Raw genomic sequence first — 22,287 nt, forward strand, 5'->3', positions numbered from 1 at the left:
CCCTTATGCTTGACGAGGGACATAGTCGAGTGATTTTGGTTGTATAGAGAGAGACTAGTTTCTTTTGTTGTATATATAGAGAGGTAGGTCATTTTGATGTAATAATCGATGTATTTGGCAACAGTTCTCCTTGTTTTGTAGATATACAGTCATATCCCTGTAGTATCTAAAGTTAAGAGTAGTATATATGGTTGTTGGATATATATATGGTTGGAAGGATGAATTATGCGATGTCCAGGGGTTATGACAGGTTTTTGTATAGGAAATGTCGATTAAACAAAGGAAACTCTGCCGAAATTTCGTTAGAATCGGGATAGAGACTGCCTCGAGATTCACTCCTCGTCCTCGGGAGGTGTGTTGGGTCTCGGGACGTGACAGAACGTGGTATCAGAGCATCCACTATTTGATCCGTCTGGGAGCTATAGTGGGGGACTCGGTCTCGACGCGTTTAAGAAGTTTTAGTCGAAACCCAATAAAACCCTAAGTAGTGTTTACGTTACATTGAGCATTAATATTAGTTGGGCAATAGCAAAACGTCGCACGGTTATTCGTCTTGTCACGGCTGAGAGCATGGACACTTGTCGAATTTTTTTGACGAATTGGACACTATATAGTAGAAGTGAATATTTTTTTTCATGTTCCAGTGGAGAGCGCGACTTGCGCTCTGCTGAAGGCATGTTGTGCGCTCTTGTCGTGAGGAAGTTCCAGTAACTTAGCGCACCTCGCGCCGCGACCTGCACCTCTTGCATAATTTTGAAAACTCTCTCTCAATTATCAAACATTGAGTTGGCTCTTTGTATATGTGCAGAATAGTTACCATGGATCCGGAAAGTACTAGTGGGGATGATACTACGGATCGTGGTCGGGAGGACTGAATGGATAAGCTCCTCGCTATGATGAACCAAATGGCTCAAGCACAAAATGAGATGAGAGCTGAGATTGAAAGTTTGAGGGCTAGTCGGAACGAGCCCCAACCTCTTCTAACATCCGTTGTTATTCCACCTGGCGTAACACCAGAGGTAGCATCCCCAACCGTAGGGAGAGTTGAGGAGTTTAGGCCACCAGTGCAAAGTCAATCAGGTTTTCTGCTTGCAAATTTCATTAAGTTACGTCCACCTGAATTTGTGGGGTCTTCGGAGGTTAAAGTAGCCGAAGACTGGTTGTTAGACATGTCTAGTATGCTGGACTCCATGATGTGTACTGATGTGGAAAGGGTTACTTTGGCTGCCTTCATGCTTAGAGGTGAAGCCAAACACTGGTGGATCTGTGTTAAGGATGTTGAGACGTTTCCTATGACTTGGGCTAAATTTGAGGAACTCTTCCTTTTGAGGTATGTTACCGAGGCGTAGAGCTAAGAAGCTTTAATGGAATTCCTCAAATTGGAACAAGGAAACATGACCGTGGGACAGTACGAAGAGAAATTCACTGTTCTTTCACGATACGGGAAGGAGTTGATTTCCACAGAAAAAGCTAAGGTTAGGAAATTCATTGACGGGCTGAAACCGTATATGCAGAGCAAGATGTCGGTCCTTCAGATTGATTCTTATGCTGAGGCTGTGAGAAGGGCACAAGGCATTGAAAGAGTTGATGATCAGTTATTGCTACAGAGGCAAGAGGTTGGAAAGGTAAGACAGTCGACATTTCAGGGCAGGCAGGATATGGGAAAGAGGCAGGTTTATCAAGGCAGTGGTTCTGGGTCTCAACAAATGTATAGGCCAATCATCCAGCAGGCACAACAGTGGAGGGCACCAGCTGTACATAGGGGTTTGGATGTGGTTAGGCCAGCACAGAGTCTACCAGTTGCAAGACCGATGAGTGGATCACAGATGGCACCGAGGGTACCTGCTCCTTCTTAGACCAGAGCACCAACACATAATTTTAGGCCTCCGGGTCAGAGAGCTAGATTTCAATCTGTAATACCGCAAGGCACACAGTCAGGGCGAGAGGGTGTGGTTTGCTATGGTTGCGGTGAAGCTGGGCATATCAGGCGGTTTTGTCCCAAGTCCAATTCGGGGATGGAACAAAGACCACAGGGCAAGGTGTATTATCTAGTGCCAGAGGAAAAAGTTATAGGTCCCTCGATCCGGGGGAGGAAGCCACAAGACATAATGTGATGGGGCAGATATCGCCTACCGATCAAGTGGTTGAAGGTATGATATGTCCGTTTTTTACATAAGGTGCATGTCCTGTTTGATACGGGTGCTACTCATTCTTTCATTGCTAAAAATATGGTAGCAATACTGGGGTTGGATGTTGTTAACACCGGGAGGAAGCTTATTTTATCCACTCGTTGGGGAAGAAAACTATGTTCTTCGAAGTGTGTCACCATTGTGTAATCACGATAGGTGATAATGAGTTGGTAGTTGATCTTATGGTGATGGACATAAAAGATTTTGATATTATAGTAGGGATGGATTTGTTAGGGAAATATCATGCCCAGGTGGATTGTTTTGCCAAAACGGTGACGTTTAGAGTACCGGGACAGCCTGAGTTTGTGTTTAAGGGGATTAGAAATACAGTATCTCGAGTTGTGGAGGCCAAGCTTGACTTCAAGTATGATAGATACGGATTGTTAGCTGGTCTTAGTCTCCAAGGGCTGAAGTTCAAATCTCCCGAGCATGTTCCCGTAGTTCGTGAGTTTGCGGCAGTGTTCCCAGATGCATTGCCGGGATTGCCTCCCTGGCGTGGGACAGATTTTGTAATAGATCTACTACCGGGAACGTCGCCTATTTTGATGATTCCTTATCGAATGGCTCCTCTCGAAATGAGAGAACTCAAGTCCCAATTAGATGAATTGAAAAGATTGGGGTTTATAAGGGAAAGCCAGTCACCTTGGGGAGCACCGGTGTTATTTGTGAAGAAGAAAGATGGGTCTTTTCGGCTATATGTGGATTATCGGAAGCTGAATAATGTGACTATCAAGAACAAATATCCGTTGCCTAGGGTCAATGACTTATTCGATCAGTTAAGGGGCGCCAAGTATTTCTCGAAGATAGATCTCAGAACAGGCTACCATCAGATGAGAATTCGAGAAGAAGATATAAAAGACAGACTTTCGAACACGGTTAGGGCATTTTGAGTTTTGGTGTTACCGCTCGGTTTGACAAATGCGACATACAAGCGTTTATGGATCTCATGCACCGAGTGATGTGGAAATACTTAGATCAATTTGTTATCATATTCATAGATGACATTTTGATTTATTCCAAGACTAGGGCTGAACATAAGGAACACTTGAGGATTGTTCTCCAAACCTTAGTTGATCATCAACTTTATGCCAAGTTTAGCAAGTGTGAGTTCTGGTTGAATGAGATGAAGTTTTTAGGGCATGTTGTATCGGAGAATGGAATAAAAGTTGATCGTTCAAAGATAGAGGCAGTGAATAATTGGCCGAGACCGACATTAGTGACGGAAATCAGAAGCTTCTTGGGATTAGCAGGTTATTATCGTCATTTTGTAGAAGGATTCTCTAGCATAGCGTCGTCCTTAACTAGATTGACACAGAAGGAGGTGAAGTTTGAATGGACGGAGGCATGCGAAAAAGCTTTTCAAGAGCTAAAGACGCGATTGATAATAGCGCCAGTTTTGACTATTCCAGATCCGGAAAAGAGTTATGTGATTTATACTGATGCCTCTAACACCGAGTTAGGATGTGTTTTAATGCAAGAAGGCCAAGTGATAGCGTATACGTCAAGACAATTGAATGCCCATGAGAAGAATTATCCTACTCATGACTTGGAGTTAGCGGCGATTATTTATGCTCTAAAGATATGGAGGCATTATGTGTATGGTGAGAAGTTTGAAATATTCTCTGATCACAAGAGTCTCAAGTACTTGTTCTCGCAGAAAGATTTGAATATGAGGCAGAGGAGATGGGTTAAGTACATGGAGGACTATACATTCTCATTGCAATACCATCCGGGTAAAGCAAATGTAGTTGCCGATGAATTGAGTAGAAAGCGAGAATATGTTTGTGCTCAGATGATGATGAAGGAGTGGCAATTGCTGGAGTCTGCTGCTTCTTATGGTTTTGAAATCACGGGAAATGGAAGTGGAGATCCTCATAAGTGCTGTTATTTAGCACAGATGACAGTGACGGCAGAAAACACCTTGGTTCAGGAGATTGTGAATGCCCAGAATACATCGAAAGATGAACCTAGGTACTGAGGATATGTGGAGAATGCCGAGGATGTCGATTGGGAAAAACACGGAGACGAAAGTATCAGATTCAGAGGAAGAATTTGGGTACCTTTTGATCACTCTTTGAGGAATGATATCTTGAGCGAAGCACATAGATCGAAGTATACAATTCATCCTGGCGGTACCAAAATGTACAGAGATCTGCGTCGTCAATTTTGGTGGCCGGGAATGAAGCGGCACATTGCGGAATATGTGAAGAAGTGTGCCACATGCCAACAAGTGAAAGCGGAACACCATAGACCACCTGGTCTTCTTAAACCTCTTGAGATTCCAGAATGGAAGTGGGAGAATATAACCATGGATTTTGTATCCGGGTTACCGAGGACCAGTGAGGGAATGGATTCTATATGGGTCATTGTTGATAGGCTGACCAAGTCTGCCCATTTCATACCTGTTAAGACTACTTACTCTGCTGAAAAGCTAAGTAGAATCTACATGTCAGATGTACTGAGGTTGCATGGGGCACCATTATCGATAATTTCAGATAGAGGTACTCAATTTACTGGTTCATTTTGGAGAAGTCTTCAAAGGGAATTGGGAACCAGACTGAAATTTAGCACCGCATTTCATCCGCAAACCGATGGGCAATCGGAAAGAGTCATTCAAATCATCGAAGATATGCTTCGGGCTTGGGTCCTTGATTTTGGGGGTAGTTGGAAGACTCCTTTGGCATTGGCTGAGTTTGCTTACAACAACAGTTACCAATCTAGTATTGGTATGGCTCCGTTTGAAGCGTTGTATGGCAGACCTTGCAGAACACCTCTCTGCTGGATTGAAACCGGAGATAGTATTATGTTGGGGCCAGAAATGGTTAGTGACACCACCGAGAAGATTAGAGTGATACGAAATCAGTTGCTTAGAGTGATACGGAATCAGTTGCTCACAGCCCAGAGTCGTCAGAAAAGCTATGCGGATAGGCGTAGACGTCCCTTGGAATTTTATGAAGGTGACAGGGTATTTTTGAAGGTATCTCCGAAGAAGGGAATTCAGAGGTTCGGGATGAAAGGGAAACTTGCACCTAGATATGTGGGACCGTTTCCGATTATTCAGAAGATCTCGGAGTTGGCGTATAGACTGGAGTTACCGGAAAGGCTATCACGTGTCCATAACGTGTTCCATATTTCGATGCTACGTAAGTATGAGCCGGATCCCCTACATGTTGTCGATTTGGAATCGTTGGAGTTGGAAGAAGACATTACCTATCCGGAAGGGCCAGTTCAGATCCTAGATACGAAAGAGAAGAGATTGAGGTCCAAGGTCATTCCATTGGTAAAGGTCTTATGGAGAAATCACAACGTGGAGGAAGCAACATGGGAGAAAGAATCCGATATGAGGCAACAATATCTAGAATTGTTCGAGAACTAAGGTATGATTTAATTTCGAGGACGAAATTTTCTTTTAAGGAGGGTAGGATGTAAAGTCCTAAATTATTATTAAGGGTAAATTAGTAAAAGACACTTGAACCTTAGGGGCGATTACGTACTTGGCCAGTCAGATAGACGGTTAGCCTGACGTAACATAAATTTAATTAGCACCGACCGAGAAAGCCAAGTTAGTTCAGGAAAACCTTTCGAAAAATTCTAAGGTTTCATATAACTGGCTACTTAGAATATTCGAAAATCGAAAAGAAGATAAATAATACATTGATAAAATAATTCGATACCGGTAAATTCGCGGTGTGCATAATTAAATACTTGCATAGTCAATAAGAGTCCGTCACCGTAAAACCGGAAACTTTAAAAACCTGGACAAGTCATTCGACGATTATTGTCGTAATTTCGGTTTCGCGGCGCATAAAATTTAGCGCGTTACGCCAGAGCCGGGGATTCAAAACCTTGTTGGATGCTAAATTAAGAGGCAAGGGTAGGATGGTCTTTTTTTTAAAAAATTAGAAATCGCGACAAAGCAAAAACCAAACCGCACGAAATCAAAAATCGCACCCAATTCTCCAATTTCGCCAATACTGAAAACCTAGGAGAGAGAAAACTCCATTCTCCCAAATTCAATCGATCTAAACCAAAAATTCTCGCCACCCACCTCTTGTAAACACTAGAGTCAAGTGTGGAGCTTCAAAATTGATTGGAAGTTCATCGTATCACAGCGACAGGTGAGTAAATTCTTCTCAAATCGCTAGTGTAAACTCGATTTCAATTTAATTGGTTGTATTTGATGAGAGATAATTGATATGGGGTGGTGTGGTATTCGGCAGTAGCTTGTTTGGAGAAGTAGAGCTTGCGAAATTGGTGGAGAAGCAAGCTAAGGAGCTATTCTTGCTGACTTGGTAAGGATTTCGGTATATTCAATCAATTTTAGAGCATTGATGTTAGTTCACACTTGTTTAAGATCATGTTGAGTATTGAGTGTGTGAGAAAGAGCACCCACTTGGTATTATTGGATTTAATGTGAATTGAAGAGTGGAATTTGTTGTAGTTAGAGTTGGGAAAAAAAAATCATAATCGTTAGTGGATTGATAGATATGATTGGCATTGACGTGCAGTTCTACAATGGCTGTAAATGACTACAGAGCCCTGTCAGAGGAACAATGCTAGCAATGGCATGTAGCTCTGTGAGCTATGAAACCAAATTCTTAGCGTCGAGATTTCTTCTCGACTTACATTAGATAAGAATTTCCTCGTTAGTTTGATAAACTCTAACGATCTACGTATATATATGATGTTATAGGAGTAAATACGAGTGGATTCGGTTAAGTGGGCTCGATTTGGTTAAGTGGGCTTGAGGAGAATGGAGCTTGCTAAGGTAGGAACCTACATACCAATATATAGTTTGCTTATTTTCATGCATGATTTGAGTTGCTTAAAATAATAAGAGATAGTTTGCGTATCAACCATGCATGTATATATGATATTCATGTTTTTGCATTGTAGTTAGCCTCGATATAAATTAAGTATATGGATAGCTTTCGGGTGAAATGGTTTTTTTGCGAAATCTGGGTAGCGGGGATTTGTTTTCTTTGTTAAAAGAGTAAAACTGGTTTTGGGAAGGGTTCTCGTCTCTTGTCTCTGTAATGAGACAGAGAGATGGATTTTGTAATGCGGGTAAGGATTACCCGGTTGTTTGTAACTATGCATGAGGTTCTGGATTGTCCCAGGGATAGTTGTTGTTATTTACGATGATTCGCCGTTTGGGAATCATCGGTTGTCATTTACTATGACCGCCCGCTTTGGGAGTCATAGGTTGGCTTTTACTCGATTGTGGGAAATCCAGGAACTCACACATACAGAACCAACAGTTTTAAAAGAAAAACTAAATATGTAACTATAGTATTTGGAAATAATCGGTAATACGAGTATATATATAGATATTACTATGCTTATCACGAGGGGATTTAGAAAAGGAATTGTGAATTCCTATAATGAAGGAACTGTTGTCACAATTCTGGAGACAGCAGTTCGCTCTAGGATTCCAACTGTGGTGTACACCTTTCGAGGTGGTGAGCCACCTTTAAAGGGATGCGTCACTGGATGTAGTCCGGGAATTCCTTTTCTACTTTTCTAGATAACCATGCTTGTACGTGTCACGCTGTATGGTGATTAGCTTGTGTGGGGTTACATGTTACCTCGATGAGGTTTAGACGCGAGGAGTAAGAGTTTAGTCCACTCCTGGATGTGTGTCAGGATCCTGAGCAGTCTGCAGTCGTTGAACGGTTGACCACCGTAAGTTGGGTGACAACCCGTATGGGGGTCGTGGTCACAGGGCCCACCTGAGCCCTAAAAGCTTTGGGGATTTTGTGTGTACGAACACGACAACGGCATTTCAGCTCCCTGCTGGTAAAATCAGGAAAACAACGGTGCATGGTTCACACTGGAAAGTACTGAACCGAGATTTGCCCGCGGAATTACCCGAGTCGTACCATTACCCTCACCATTCTAATAGGATGCAGCGGCCACAATAGTTGTATGATGATTGTGAAAAACTCTATTTTGTATATCAATGAAGCATGTTGAGATGATTTCTGCTAGTTAGTGACGTATATATATAGTCACGATATTTGAATACTTTTATGGAAACCCTGCATGTTTTAAATGTTTTCTATAAGTAAGCTATTTATTGGTTATGTGTGTTTCTACTGGGCATAGTTGTTTTGCTCATCCTATATTAACATTTCAGCCTAGCCCGTTGCAGAGGAGACATTCCCTACCACCGAGGATGATGGTTATGGGGATTTGGGTGGTTTCCCTTATGCTTGACGAGGGACAGAGTCGAGTGATTTTGGTTATATAGAGAGAGACTAGTTTCTTTTGTTGTATATATAGAGAGCTAGGTCATTTTGATATAATAATCGATGTATTTGGCAACAGTTCTCCTTGTTTTGTAGATATCTGATCATATCCCCAGTAGTATCTAAAGTTAAGAGTAGTATATATGGTTGTTGGATATATATATGGTTGGAAGGATGAATTATGCGATGTCCAGGGGTTATGACAGGTTTTATGACAGGTTTTTGTATACGAAATGTCGATTAAACAAAGGAAACTTTGCCGAAATTTCGTTAGAATCGGGATAGCGACCGCCTCGAGATTCACTCCTCGTCCTCGGGAGGTATGTTGGGTCTCCAGTGACATCGTTTTTTTTTTTTCATTTTCTATTATATATTTTGTGATATTATTTTTTGTATAATTTAATTTTCCACATGTAATTTGTTTTGGTTTGATATATAATTTATTTAAGCCCAACGTTCACTTTAATTGAATCTCGTTATTCCGCTGAATTATCTTCCCAAAGGAACTGAAATTTTGGGAAGATAATCATTATAGTGAGTGTTTCATAACCACAAAAAATTAGGTTTGAATTCATTTTGTATGTGAAGTTTTACGTTCGTACTTATTTTAAGTTAACTTAAGTAGTTACTTTTTAGAGAATTACTTAAGTTAACTACTTTAAGTTAACTTAAGTAGTTACTTTTTAGAGAATTATATATATATATATATATATATATATATATATATATATATATATATATATATATATATATAATTTCTAAAAAGTAACTACTTAAGTTAACTTAAAGTAGTTAACTTAAGTAATTCTCTAAAAAGTGTTGAAAATTTATAAATTTATATATTTAATTGGAATATATCATAATTATTGTGATTTTTGGAATCCTTAACTATGAATAAATGTTTAAATCTCATTGTGGATGGCGCATTAAATCGAAAAGGTTTTAGGAAAATTGTTTTCGGTGGAAACTATTGTTTTTAGCAATTTAGTTTTTTGTCTCATATTTTTTTTTCGTAATTAGCTATATTGTTTAGGAAAAGTTGGAGACTCTGTGAAACTCTAGATGAGATTATTTTTTGGTAATTAGTTATAGTATTTAGGAAAAGTTAGAGACTCTTTGAAACTTTAAATGGAATTGTTTTCTTATTTATATCCTACTTTTTTATAAGTAGTAATAGAGTTTAGAAAAAATTTGAGTTCCTGTGAGTGTTCCAAAAAATAGATTGGTGAGGGGATAACTATAATATATATCTAAGGAATTGGAATATGTCATAATTATTGTGGTCGTAATTGTGATTTTTTGAATCTTTAACTGAATAAATGTCTAAATCACACAGTGGATGACGCATCAAATCGAAAGGGTTTTAGGAAAATCGTTTTCGGTAGAAATTATTGTTTTTAGCAATTTAATTTTTTGTCTCATATTTTTTTTTTCGTAATTAGCTATATTATTTAGGAAAAGTTGGAGATTCTGTGAAACTCTAGATTATTTATATCATACTTTTTTATATTTAGTAATAGAGTTTAGGAAAAACTGGAGTCTCAATGAGGGTATAACTATAGTATATATCTAAAGATAAAGATAAATATTTGTTTCCTATTTTATCTCATACTTTTTCTTAATTAGCCATGGCACGTGGACACTCTAGAAACACTTCCTCAATTGAAGAGGGTAGAGCTATAATATATATATAAAGATATTGTGCTCACACCCACTAGAAGTACTTCAGTAAGGCTGGGTGCAATGGCTCTCCATTCCCTCAAAAGCGGAGGGAGTCGCAGTGGTTTTTCCTCCTATCTCAATATAACTCTCCAAATATAGAGAGTGTTATTGAAGAATAGAGATCGAGTGCATTCCACACCACTTGAAATGGCGTGGTTTGTAAAAACCCAAACGGCGCCACTTGAAGTGGCGTGGAATGGAGTCAATTGTTTTGTGTCCCCACCAAGTCAGAAGCTAATTATGACTAAAATTGTTTTGTGTCCCCACCAACCCAAATGGCGCCACTTGAAGTGGTGTAGAATAGTCCGAATCATTGGACACCAAAATTGACTCTCCATCCTCAAAACACGATTTTTTTGTGGAATAGAGATAGAGGGTGGACGCACCATTGGACTCAACCTAAAAGGCTCTTGCAACAAATTTCCTTAATAATTAGCTTACTCCACTTTATAGCCATTTCCAACCAACACACAAATCAGTACAGCCACTACAACAGAATTAACTAAGAAAGACATGTACAGTGCGTCTTTTATCCTAAAAAACCATGCATAGAAAAACATGTACATCTGATGGTGACCCATTTATAAACATGTCTTATATTTTAAACCACGCTCAGCAAAGCGTCTTTTGCTTTGAAAAACACACTTACCACTTTAAGAAAGAACCACTCCTTAGGCTGGGTGCAATGGCTCCCCATTCCCTCAAAAGTGGAGAGTACATTCCACGCGAGTTGAAATAACGTGGTTTGTATAAAAACCCAAACGACGCTACTTGAAGTGGTGTGGAATGCATTTTTCAATTTCATACCACGCCATTTGAAGTGGCATGGTTTGTAAAATCCTAAATGGCGCCACTTGAAGTGGCGTGGAATGCATTTTTTTTTAATTCCGCACCGGTAGAAGTGGCGTAGAATAGTCCGAACCATTGGACACCAAAATTGACTCCCCATCCTCAAAACACTATTTTTTGGTGGAATGGAGATAGAGGGTGATGCACCATTGGACTCAGCCTTAGATAGATAGGGTAGCTTTTTGAACAGTAACTTCTGGGGCTTGGTTATTGGGTTTTAGTTTGTTTAAAAAAAAAAGATATTTGACCTGGACATTCAGGCTCAGCACAACATCCTGGTGTTACCCAATTGAGGCCTAGATAACATTTCAAAATGACTCAAGCTTAACCCAACTGAGGCCCATTTGACCTGCTAAATCAGCAACACAATTCAGCTAACAGGAAGTAAAGAAAACAACCCAATCAGCCTTACAAAAAACAAGAGGGATGCAGAGCTGCTAAGCTAAGCCACTTGAGAAAGCACCTGCTACGAAATTTAGCATCTCAAAACAATAGTCACTCAACAAACAACAAACTAATTGTATATCATGGACTAATAACTATCAAGTCTTGAATATCCTTGTGTGAGTATAATATGTCAGCTTCACTACTAAAAAGAGGGTTTGTTATCTCGGTTCCAATTTTTGCTTTATCTCCGTTGTACTCAAAACCGAGATAATAACTCACCCAAATAAGGTTTAAGACTGCTTTTTCCAAAACAAACAAACTTATTACCATTGTTGACTCTTGACCGAGATGAAAAATGTTCATTTACATCGGTTCATCAGTAGCCGAATTAAAATAAATTTCGGTTACCTCAGCTATTTCTTTATCTGAGATAATCAATTTTTAGAATATCTCTGAATAGACTGATCTCTACACTATATGATAGCCGGGTATTTAGGAATTCTTCTCCAATGTTGAGTAAGCAATTTGTAATATCCATAGTTGCTCAATTTCGAAACACCTCTCTCACAAAAATTAGAACAAACCCCCTATTTATTAATAATTTAGAAAAACCTCCATAATATCACTTATATTATATAATTATTCTCAATTTCCCTCGCAGAACAAGTTCTCTTTTATTAATAATTTAGAAAAACCTTTCTAATAAAAAATCATGTTAACAATCGAACTCGGGGACGGGTTTCAAGAGTTTGAGACTTTAAAAAAAAAAACCAATGCCCAGCATGGTTTGCATACTTGTATAATAGGAGGGAGTGAAAAAATAGAAAACATGATCTAATATCCAATATCTACTAAGTCATGGTCTCTTCAAACTCAATCTTCCACGATTAACGAATTAAAAAAAAATTGAATTCCATCATCTTCAGTTGTTACTCTCGAAAAAACTCTAATCTCCACTCATTGTTCTCCTCAATCGTTACTAGCGAAGTAGCAAGCCTCAAATATAGTTGGAAACTTGAAATCAATGACCATCGGTTCCCCAATCTCTAGTAAGCTTTCCTTCCCAATTTTTTCTGTTGATGGCATTTTTATTCATAAGCACCTCCAGTTTTTTTTTTTTTATCTATTTTGCTTGGAAAATAATTATTGCAATTTTCTTATTAAGAATCTCGTTTTCCGAATTTTGAGCTCTTCGTGAAAAAAAATATGACTGGAGTCATCTCACCGCCATTTGTTTGATGAATTTCATCAGAGAATAAAATAGTGGCATCCATCATTTTTTTCATATTTTTATTCAATTTGATTCTCCGCAAAGTGTAAATGTTTGGTTGTTTGGGGTTGAAACAATTTGACAGAGAATAGTCAGGAGGCCAGTAACGTTATTCCATTAAGTACTTCTTTCTTCGTCTCATTTGTCTGCACTTCTTCTGGTCAAAATAGCATATAAGTCTTTGGCCTCTATTAGATTTAGAACCAATGAAATCCCACAAATATTTTACTAGAGTGAACCTTGCCATAGCTACATTTATCATGTTAAATATGTATTCTAATTCCCTGAGATGATACACATTCTACAAGCAATCCAAAAGAGCTCTAGTAACTGGGCATTCCCAAAACCATTGTGGGGTAGTTTCCTTCTATTGCTTAAAATCTGCATCTTGAAGGTAAGCGTATAAATTTTTTCTTAACTTCATCATTAGCAGCCACTGCCTTGTGCAATATCTTCCATGTAGTGCACTAGTACCTCAGGTTCTAGGATGGACAATACTAGCCCAGACCTATCGAATCCAACCAGCTGATGTAGTTGTTTTCTTTATAGCTCCACAGTGTGTGCATATCTCAATCAACGATACAAATAATGAACTGATGATGGATATCACTGTTTTATGTACACCTTTTTAGCCTTACATTGATGGTATGTATTAACGGTTTATTTGTTAGTTTAAAAGTCACATCTCATGTGGGTAGAAACCCATGAGGCCATGAGAAACATAGGTGAAGGACATATATGATTATATGAATTTGTTGAATTCAAATACTAATATATTTGTGTAGGGTGTGTAATGGGGTTCTTAACTTAATTGATTCACCTTTAGGTATGTTTGTCTGTTTCAGTTGTATGCACATTTGTGAATGTTTCTGTAAGACAAATAATCTCGACTGTTGTGCATAATGGACTGGATTATTGCGAAGCATAATGAACTGGTGGCATGGAATCCAACAGAGAGGTGAAACCCATACTAATGTTTCTTAGTAATTGTTTTAATTTCTATTTTTTTTTCGTTAATGAACTTGGTGTTACTGTTCATTGTTTGTGTAGGTTAGAGTTAAACAATATAGCATGCATGAAAGAAATAGAAAATGGTTTGTTTCAGTGGAAATATTGTGCAAGAAAGCTCAATGTTAGTGGTTTTTTTTATGAGGTCTAGTGTGATTTGGTTGTTTGTTCTTGTGGTGTGTGGGTGGGATTTGACTAGTGTGATTCTTTGAAGGTGGGTCGGTCCTAATGGTGTTAGTATTGAGGATTTTGGAAATAGAAAATACTTTTCACGTAGTGTTCAACAAAGTAAACTCTGCTTAGCTGTTTGGATCCATTAATTTTTTTTTCCGAGTATTTGTTGTTTTCGTTGGTTCAATTTGTATATCTCTTCCCCTATCATAATTGGTTTAATTTGTACTGTTATCTTTAATCCAGTGGTATGAGAATCAGTTTAACCATTCCTCTGAACACTTTTTTGGGTACACTTACATACAATGCATTTGTCAAATTTGAGTGGACCGGCATATAGCTGTACCCAGTAACAGGAGTCATTTACACATCAGGAACATGATTGTTATCAAGTAAAACTCTAGTAGCATATGAGTCTTGTAACACCAGCACCTCAGCCTGAAATTAAATATGATCAACCTCTATTACACCACTACCTACTCCCTGAGCGTGAGTGTTGTTTCCATGTAGTCTTCTCATATTCCTGTCCTTATCAACTCGTTAGGAGCAGTCCATTGGAGATGCTATACTACGGCTGCAATTTTGTTGTCTTGTAGGAAGCTTTCGAGCTTTTTGCCTAAATACTTTTAACGTTTAGAAGGACCTACTTTTACTCAGGTTGTAGAAGTTTTCTTGTCTTTGGGTTTGACACAAGCTTGCAGTTCGTGAAGTTTATGTTAAGTTCTCGACTCCCAGGAGGTGGGGCTTATGCTATTTTATCCGTTAATGATGCAAATCTTAATGGATTTTTTTGCATTTCACTAAAAGTACATTCTTTATTCTGGTTTATTAAAGAATTCATGTGGTTCTATTGCATCTTATTCAGTTGAGGTCACAGAGTGTTTGGGACCAAGTAACGCCCACTGGCATTCGCATGCAATTTAAATCAGGAGACCAGAGATTGGGGCCTGACAATCCGGTTGATAAGACTGTAAGTTATACTAAACTGATGTATGAATAATATACATATAACAAAGTCTCAATATATGTTAGCTAGACCTATCATGTTTTGAACCTTTTGTGTACAACTTGTTTAGTCCTGTTGGATAACAAAGTATATAGTAAAAGATAAACAGAGGGATAATGTACCTTCTTCATTAATGTCATTTATTTATCTTTCATTTTCAAAGAGCAAGCTGGGCCCCGCTGGGGTAAGGCACCCCCGCCAGGTTTTCTGGACTTAATTTAGGGGAAAATGTATCTGAGACTAGAGAGCCAAACTTGTAAACTTCATTGTTTGAGTTTCATTATTTAAGTAGAGAGCCAATTCTCGATGATACTTTTTTCGCCTTTTTTAAATATAGACAATCCAATGAACTGTTTTATGCTTTCTTCTTCTGAAGAGTAAAGAAGATAAGAAAAAAAATATTCATCCTTAAACAGGACCTGTGCATGACTTTTATGGCTTCTGTTGAGGTTATGGCGGTCATAGTTCCTTGTAAGCTAATTGTATTCTCATGTTTTGCGCTCATTCCCATTCATAGTATCGTGGATGCATAAATGCATTGTATAGAATTAGAATGGCTATTAACAGGAATATAGTTAGAATTCTCTTGCTACGCGTTGGTTATATCTTCGTTTAATATGGAGAATGACATGTTATATCTTCCTTTTTACAAATTTCAAGCAATTTCACTGGAAAAATGCCTGCGCCTTCAAGTTCATTTGCTATGGTTGGTGCCTCCAAGAGAAATGCCACAAAACAAATGCCAATTGAAACTTCAAACATAGCTCAAGGAACGTTATCTAGAACTAGTCAGTCGAGCAGCTGGTTCCCTTCATTACAATGCAACTCTTCAGCTAAATGAATGGTATGGGAAACGTTATCCAAATGAGGAATTTTTTTTTTTTTTCGCTGTGAAATATCAATGTACTTGTACTTTGTGTAGGCATTCTTACTACAGTCGAAGCTTCCATTAGATCTTTTTAGGTACATTATATCCTTCTCTAATTTAGATCCAAGAGTTAAAGAAGATTCAAGCATACAATAGTGAAGAGATAAGACAACTTCGTTTTGGATTGCTTGACTTTATTCAACAATTTCCACCAAGTTCTTAAAGTGGTTAAAGATGTTTGGGAATGATAGACCTTTGGTTTACGGTGAGTATTTCTTACACGGTTTTGCTCTTCTGCACATCAATTTCCAAAGATTAAGTACTGGTTATTAAAGTATCTCACAGTTTTCTTCTATACTATTAGCATTCCTTTGTTGTTAAAGAATGAGCGAAATGAAAGTTACTTTGCAATTTGGATTAGTAAAATATGGTAATTGTCAAACTAATAATTTAATATCTTCATTTTGGCTTGGTAGGTTCCGTGTGTGGCATGTTCAAAGAGAATATTTTGGAGCTTCTATTAGTTTTATTAGGATAACTTTTATGTAAATAACTATTGAGCTTAGTCACTTTATGCCTTGATGTAACTATTAGTTATGTTCATGTTCAAAATTGTTCGTTCAATTCTTATCTTTATGAAATTTGATTATTCAAATAAATTTACTTATGTTGGATTGCGTTTGTTGATTGGTGTACGTTGATGTGTTATGAATATGAAGGTGAATGTGGTTGTTTAGGAGAGGTTGAATAATACCATACCACCACATTTTTTTTTAAATGACAAATTGTGTCGGGGACGTAAAAGGTTGTACATAAGATCGCCTATCCAAACGAATTTATCACGGTTATTTTTATTATTACCTCGGTTCCAATCACAAATTATCTCAGTTTTCTTCTATGATATTTTGTTTCAATCACAATTCATCTCGGTTTTATTCTATATAATCTCGATTTTATTTAGAAAACCGAGATAATATATTTAGATAAGATGTCAGACATATGAGATAACTTAGTAGTTTATTATCTCGGTTTTAGAGAACTCTATTACCTCGGTTGTTTGTGTACTAGAAAACCGAGGTAAAAACTCTAACATCTCACCTTTTAGCTGAGTTTATAAACATTTTTTTTAGTAGTGCTTCCATATAGACTCTGAGCATTTTACAATCTTTTTGCACGTTTTGCTTCATCGATCTTTTCTAAAGCAGCTCCATAATAGTGATTCTTATCCATATGCAATACCTGTTTCCCAGAGGAAAAGATTACAACCAAATACAATTGAAATGAACAATTTAGAGTATTCTGTTGAATCTAGTATGTATCAATTGAAGACATAAACAACCTTGGCAGCCAGATAGCTAATTAAACAACAAACTAAAACAAGGTCTAATGTCCACGCTCCAAAACAGAGGAACTGACTCATGCCCCACATTACTTCTAGAAAGTGTTAAAGCATATGACATGCATACACAGGAAGAACACCCAATCTAAAATGAGAACCAAAAAATTGCATTATAAATAAAATGGTCCACTATAATGTATTAGGTTTTCAGGTTTACGACTGTAGGTGTTCACAGTAAGTAAATGGCCACTCCAACTTAGATGTTATCAAAATTTTGTACGCAACGCCTTTTCAAATCATTCACAAAGAGTATAAGTAAAACAAATTTGAAAATTCGTACCTAAATTAAAAACGAGTAAAGATTGTTGGCCATTTCATTGTTGTGGGCAGTTGGAGCTATCCAAATGTCCTTTTGGACCCAAACAGTTGCTAACTACAATCAAGGATGAGAGAAACTTGAACATTGTACATCTCCATTGAGGAAACGACATCTGGATAAGAGAAAATGTTTCCCTTCGTCGCTCTTCCTTTAGCAATCAGTTCTCTATGCATGTTGAACATTTCACATAGCTGCATACCACATGAAGGTTGTGTATTTGTTGGTTCCCTTACCTGCAAAACAAATAAAATATTAACAAAGAGAAACAAAGTACGCAACTAAGCATAAATTTATTGCAACGTAACAAATAGCTCAATCAATTCTAGAGAATTAATTAGATTACATTAGATGTTGCTGCATCAGCGATACCACTCTTTTGTGATTTTGTTTGTTAGTCTTTCATTTCCACCAAGATTTGAGTGAGATTGATCATATGTTTCTCTAGACTCCTAACTCGCTCTTCAACCATAGTATGTTGTTGGTACTCTTGGTGAAACTTCTCTTTGGCAGGAGTTGATGATACGAGAGAAGTCTTCATGATATCTACACTCATACCACACACGTACCCGACCATATTTATCAAGACCAAACACTTGCACAATTGGATCATTATCCAAGTCTAAGTCAACGTTATACGGGTCAACTGCATACAAAAGCAAAACATATAATAGTGAGGATATGTGATGATCCAGACTAGTCAATAGAAGTGAATAACTACGAAGTCATAACTAGTTCCAATTTAATAGGAAACAAAACTAATACAAGTCAAATATATGCCTTTTGAGTTACGTAGTCACAACCATTATGATAATCCATTATATGACAAATAATGTATTATGAGTTCCATAATTGATTATAGATATAAAAAAGATTGTTTGGTAAAATATTTTAGAAGCCATTATCTCATTCTTAAAATGAGATAATTCATTAAAACATAAACAAAAAAAAAGTAACTTAAAGAATGAGAAACAAAAATTATAGAGTTTTTCTTTCGAAATGAGTTGCCATATTTTTATTCTTTTTGGCTTTTGGTAATTTCTCTTTCCAATTTTGGGTTGGTCATTAAATCAATAATTGATTTGTATTTCGTTGTTTGGTATCTTTTATTCTATAAATGTTTATCTTAAAACTATTTGTGTTAGAATAAATTTTAAGAAAATAATTATTTTTACTTAGAATGGTTACCAAACGGCCCCTAAGATAACCTTGACTGGTTATACCTACTTTTTCCATGGAATCGCATGCCTATACAAAGAGTCAAGTACTTGATATAACTATATACAATAGCATAGAAAAACATTGTATACAGACCCAAATAAAAATCGGTAGTTAAATTAAAATGCAATATTCAAGAATAACCAAATTTAAATTAGAGCATGACCACACACACAAAGTAGTCAAACAATAAAAAAGTATACCACTTCACAGTAACCTTAACAATCATAAATTATAACACAACACGATAACCTCGACACTAACAACAATAAATTACATGTTTCACAAGCAACTGGGTCTTTTCAAAATAAACTATAACATTATACCAGAAACAATCTATCCTAAAACACCAACACTCATTCAAAAATACTGAAATCAATATTATTCAACAAATATTCCTCAAATTTATGTTAATTTTTTTCATCTAATCCATTAAAATCAGTTAAATAAGACAACTAAATCAAAATTATTCAATAATCATTAAAATCAACAAATTTAACAATCCGATTCGATTAGATTTGAAGAGAGCGAAAAATCACCTTATTGAGCAACAAAAGAGAGAGTGGAATCGCCTTAATTGATAGATAGAGAGAGTATCGGTTTGGAATCACCTTAAAATTTTCAAACAGAAATGAAAAAAATGAAAAATGAAAAAAAGAGTAGAGTCCTCATTTTCGGGTTTGTAAATTTTATTTCATTTTGGGCTTTTCAAAATTATTTTGAAGTGTTTACGACATAAAAAAAAAAGACTTTTTGTGATAGAAACAACACTGGTTACAACATTCAAAGATTCGACACTAATATCGCATCTTTTAACATGTTTTTTTTTTTATTAACGTTCTCTAATCTTTATTGATTTTAATTGTGTTATTGGAGGTTTCATTGTCATTATTCAGCAAATGAAAAGATAAAATATATAATAAAAATACCTCATAACTAATCTAAAACCATTTATCAAGAAAACAAAAATGACTCCAAAAGCAACTTATAACAACAATAGATTCCTGTTAACCTAAACCCTAAATTGGGAATATTGAGGAATCTCAAATTTTGATACCATTACAAATTAAAAAAATATATAATAATAATAATAAAACATATAATAAAATAGGTGTTAGATTAGATAATGAATATTAACTTCCAATTGTACTAGATGTTAGATGCTAGATTCAAAATATAGTTAGAACTGTATTGGTCTAAACCCTAAACATATGTACAGTTGCTATATACCAATTTTGAAATCATAAATAATAACCAAAATATTTTATTATAGAATGAAAAATGGATTAAAATTATATCATCTAATCAAACTCTAATTTGTTGGTAAAATTTAGATGTTAGATCGATTCAAATAAAGTCTAGTTAGAACTGTATTGTTTCAAACCCTAAACCATAAACATAAGTAAAGTTGATACTAATTCTGAAATAAAAAATTACAACCCAAATGTTTTATTATAGATTGGAGAGCGGGTTAATTTAAATAATTATATCGTCTAATCCAATTTTAATATGTTGATAAAAATTTATATATTAGATTCAAAGTGTAGTTATAATTGTATTGATTCAAACCCTAAACCCTAGACATAAGTATAGTTGATACCAATTCTAAAATAAAAAATTATAACCTAAACGTTTTATTATAGATTAGAGAATGGATTTAAATTATATCATATAATCTAATTTTAATTTGTTAGTAAATATTTAGATATTAGATTCAAAATCTAGTTAGAACTGTATTTATTCAAACCCTAAACCCTAGAGATATGTACAATTGCTACAAATTCGCAAAATAAAAAAAATTAGAACCTAAATATTTTCTATTTGTTGGAACTAAGTTATCACCTAAAACAACAACAAATAAGTTAAAATATACTAATTATTAATCAAATTATTACCAAATAGATGATGAAACATTTAAATATTAGAATTTGACAATACAACAACAAGATACCGAATGGTTTAAGATTTTTTGGTGTCTATTTGCTGTATCTTTACTTGGTAAATGGTAATCCGACGCTGTAATTTACAGTTATGTTTGGTTTATGATATTTTATGGCAATGTGCTACCGTTTCTCACATACATCAAGATTACATAAAATTTATTTTGAAATATAGGATTCAAACTATCGTAATCCATTTAGTTTCAATTACATTAGACAATTTCAATTATATTAATCTCTAATTTCTTCTTTTTCATGTTTAATTGATTCTTCTAACATCATATAATTTTCAATTTATTCGACATTGAGATGTGGGTAGTTGTATTGCGATAAATCGATCACTCATTTGAGAGTTGGATAATAATACATACTCAATTTGAGAGTTAAAATGTAGAGGTATTGAGAGTTGAGAAGTGGAGGAAAATTGAGTTGAGTCAAGAAAAATTGAGTTGGATGTAGATAATTGGAGAAGGAGAGTGTATTTTGATAGTGTATAGAGTTGTATAATGCAAATTAGTTAGTTAAGGGCAATAGGAGGTTATCACTATTTTTTACGGGGAGTGCTCTCTTATAAAACATATGTTTGAAGTTGGGATACAAATATAATAACAGATTTCCGTAAGAGAGTCCCTTCTTAAAAACGGATAGTGTATTTAAGATTACCTTAACAAATTCTTAGGGAGGCTTGTAAGGTGTAGCCTTTTGCAATAATAACAGGTGGGGGTGCCTTAACCCCAACTTAATCTTTAAAAAAAAAAGATTACCTTAACAAATTGCTCTACACAAAACGTAAGGAATAGACAAATCCTGTCTCTCCCACCAGGACTTCTTTGACCTTGATCCTGTTCCCTTATTATCTGTCGTATGTTCAACATATATATATTATACATGGTGCAATAACGCAAGGTTGATATGTTGGTGTTGAAAGGTTTACTTGTACCATTCGAAAATTTCAGTTTTTGTTCCGAAAAATGATCGGATTCGGTTAATTGATCTGAGAAGAAGCCAACAGATTGAAACCACAACCCTCTAGGGGATCTAGACCAAGGACAATCAAAGAACAAATGGTAAGAAATGGGATTCTCTTAGGATATTGCGGAGGTCTTGTGATCCAGTCCACCCGAGTGTCCATGAACTGCAGGCCGCTAATAGGAGGGCTAATATCACCACGCTTCCGAAAACAGAGGTTTGCCGTCCATGAACTGCAAACTTGAAAATGCCACTTGTAAACAACACAGCTCCACGTGGCGTTTTCCCTGTATATTTGGACTTGTTGCCACACTTTTGACATTTGAGGTCCAAGTACATATGGGCCTCGTATAACCTGAACAAACTCGTTCTGTGTCTTTATTTCTGTCGTCGATATCATGGCATTCTGTTTACGAAGATTATTGTTGTGGGTGTGATCAAATTCATTTCTACCCAGACTTTGCATGTTGGTGGTTTGTTAATGTGATATATATTTTACTTTAACGTGGGATATTTATGGAATTTCCAGTACAAACATCAACATATTCCTATTCATCCATATTGTAAAGTTTTACAAATAAATCTTTGGTTATATTTTACAAAAAAATGACAAACAAACAAATATACATATAAACTATTTGGTCTTACTTTCTGTAGATGGAGTTATTTTTTAGTTTAATATATGCGTGTAGCTCTGTCTCACATTCCTGATTCCTCATTACCT

Source organism: Coptis chinensis, chromosome 4, assembly GCF_015680905.1.
Source record: "Coptis chinensis isolate HL-2020 chromosome 4, ASM1568090v1, whole genome shotgun sequence".
In the NCBI taxonomy this organism is placed as follows: domain Eukaryota; kingdom Viridiplantae; phylum Streptophyta; class Magnoliopsida; order Ranunculales; family Ranunculaceae; genus Coptis; species Coptis chinensis.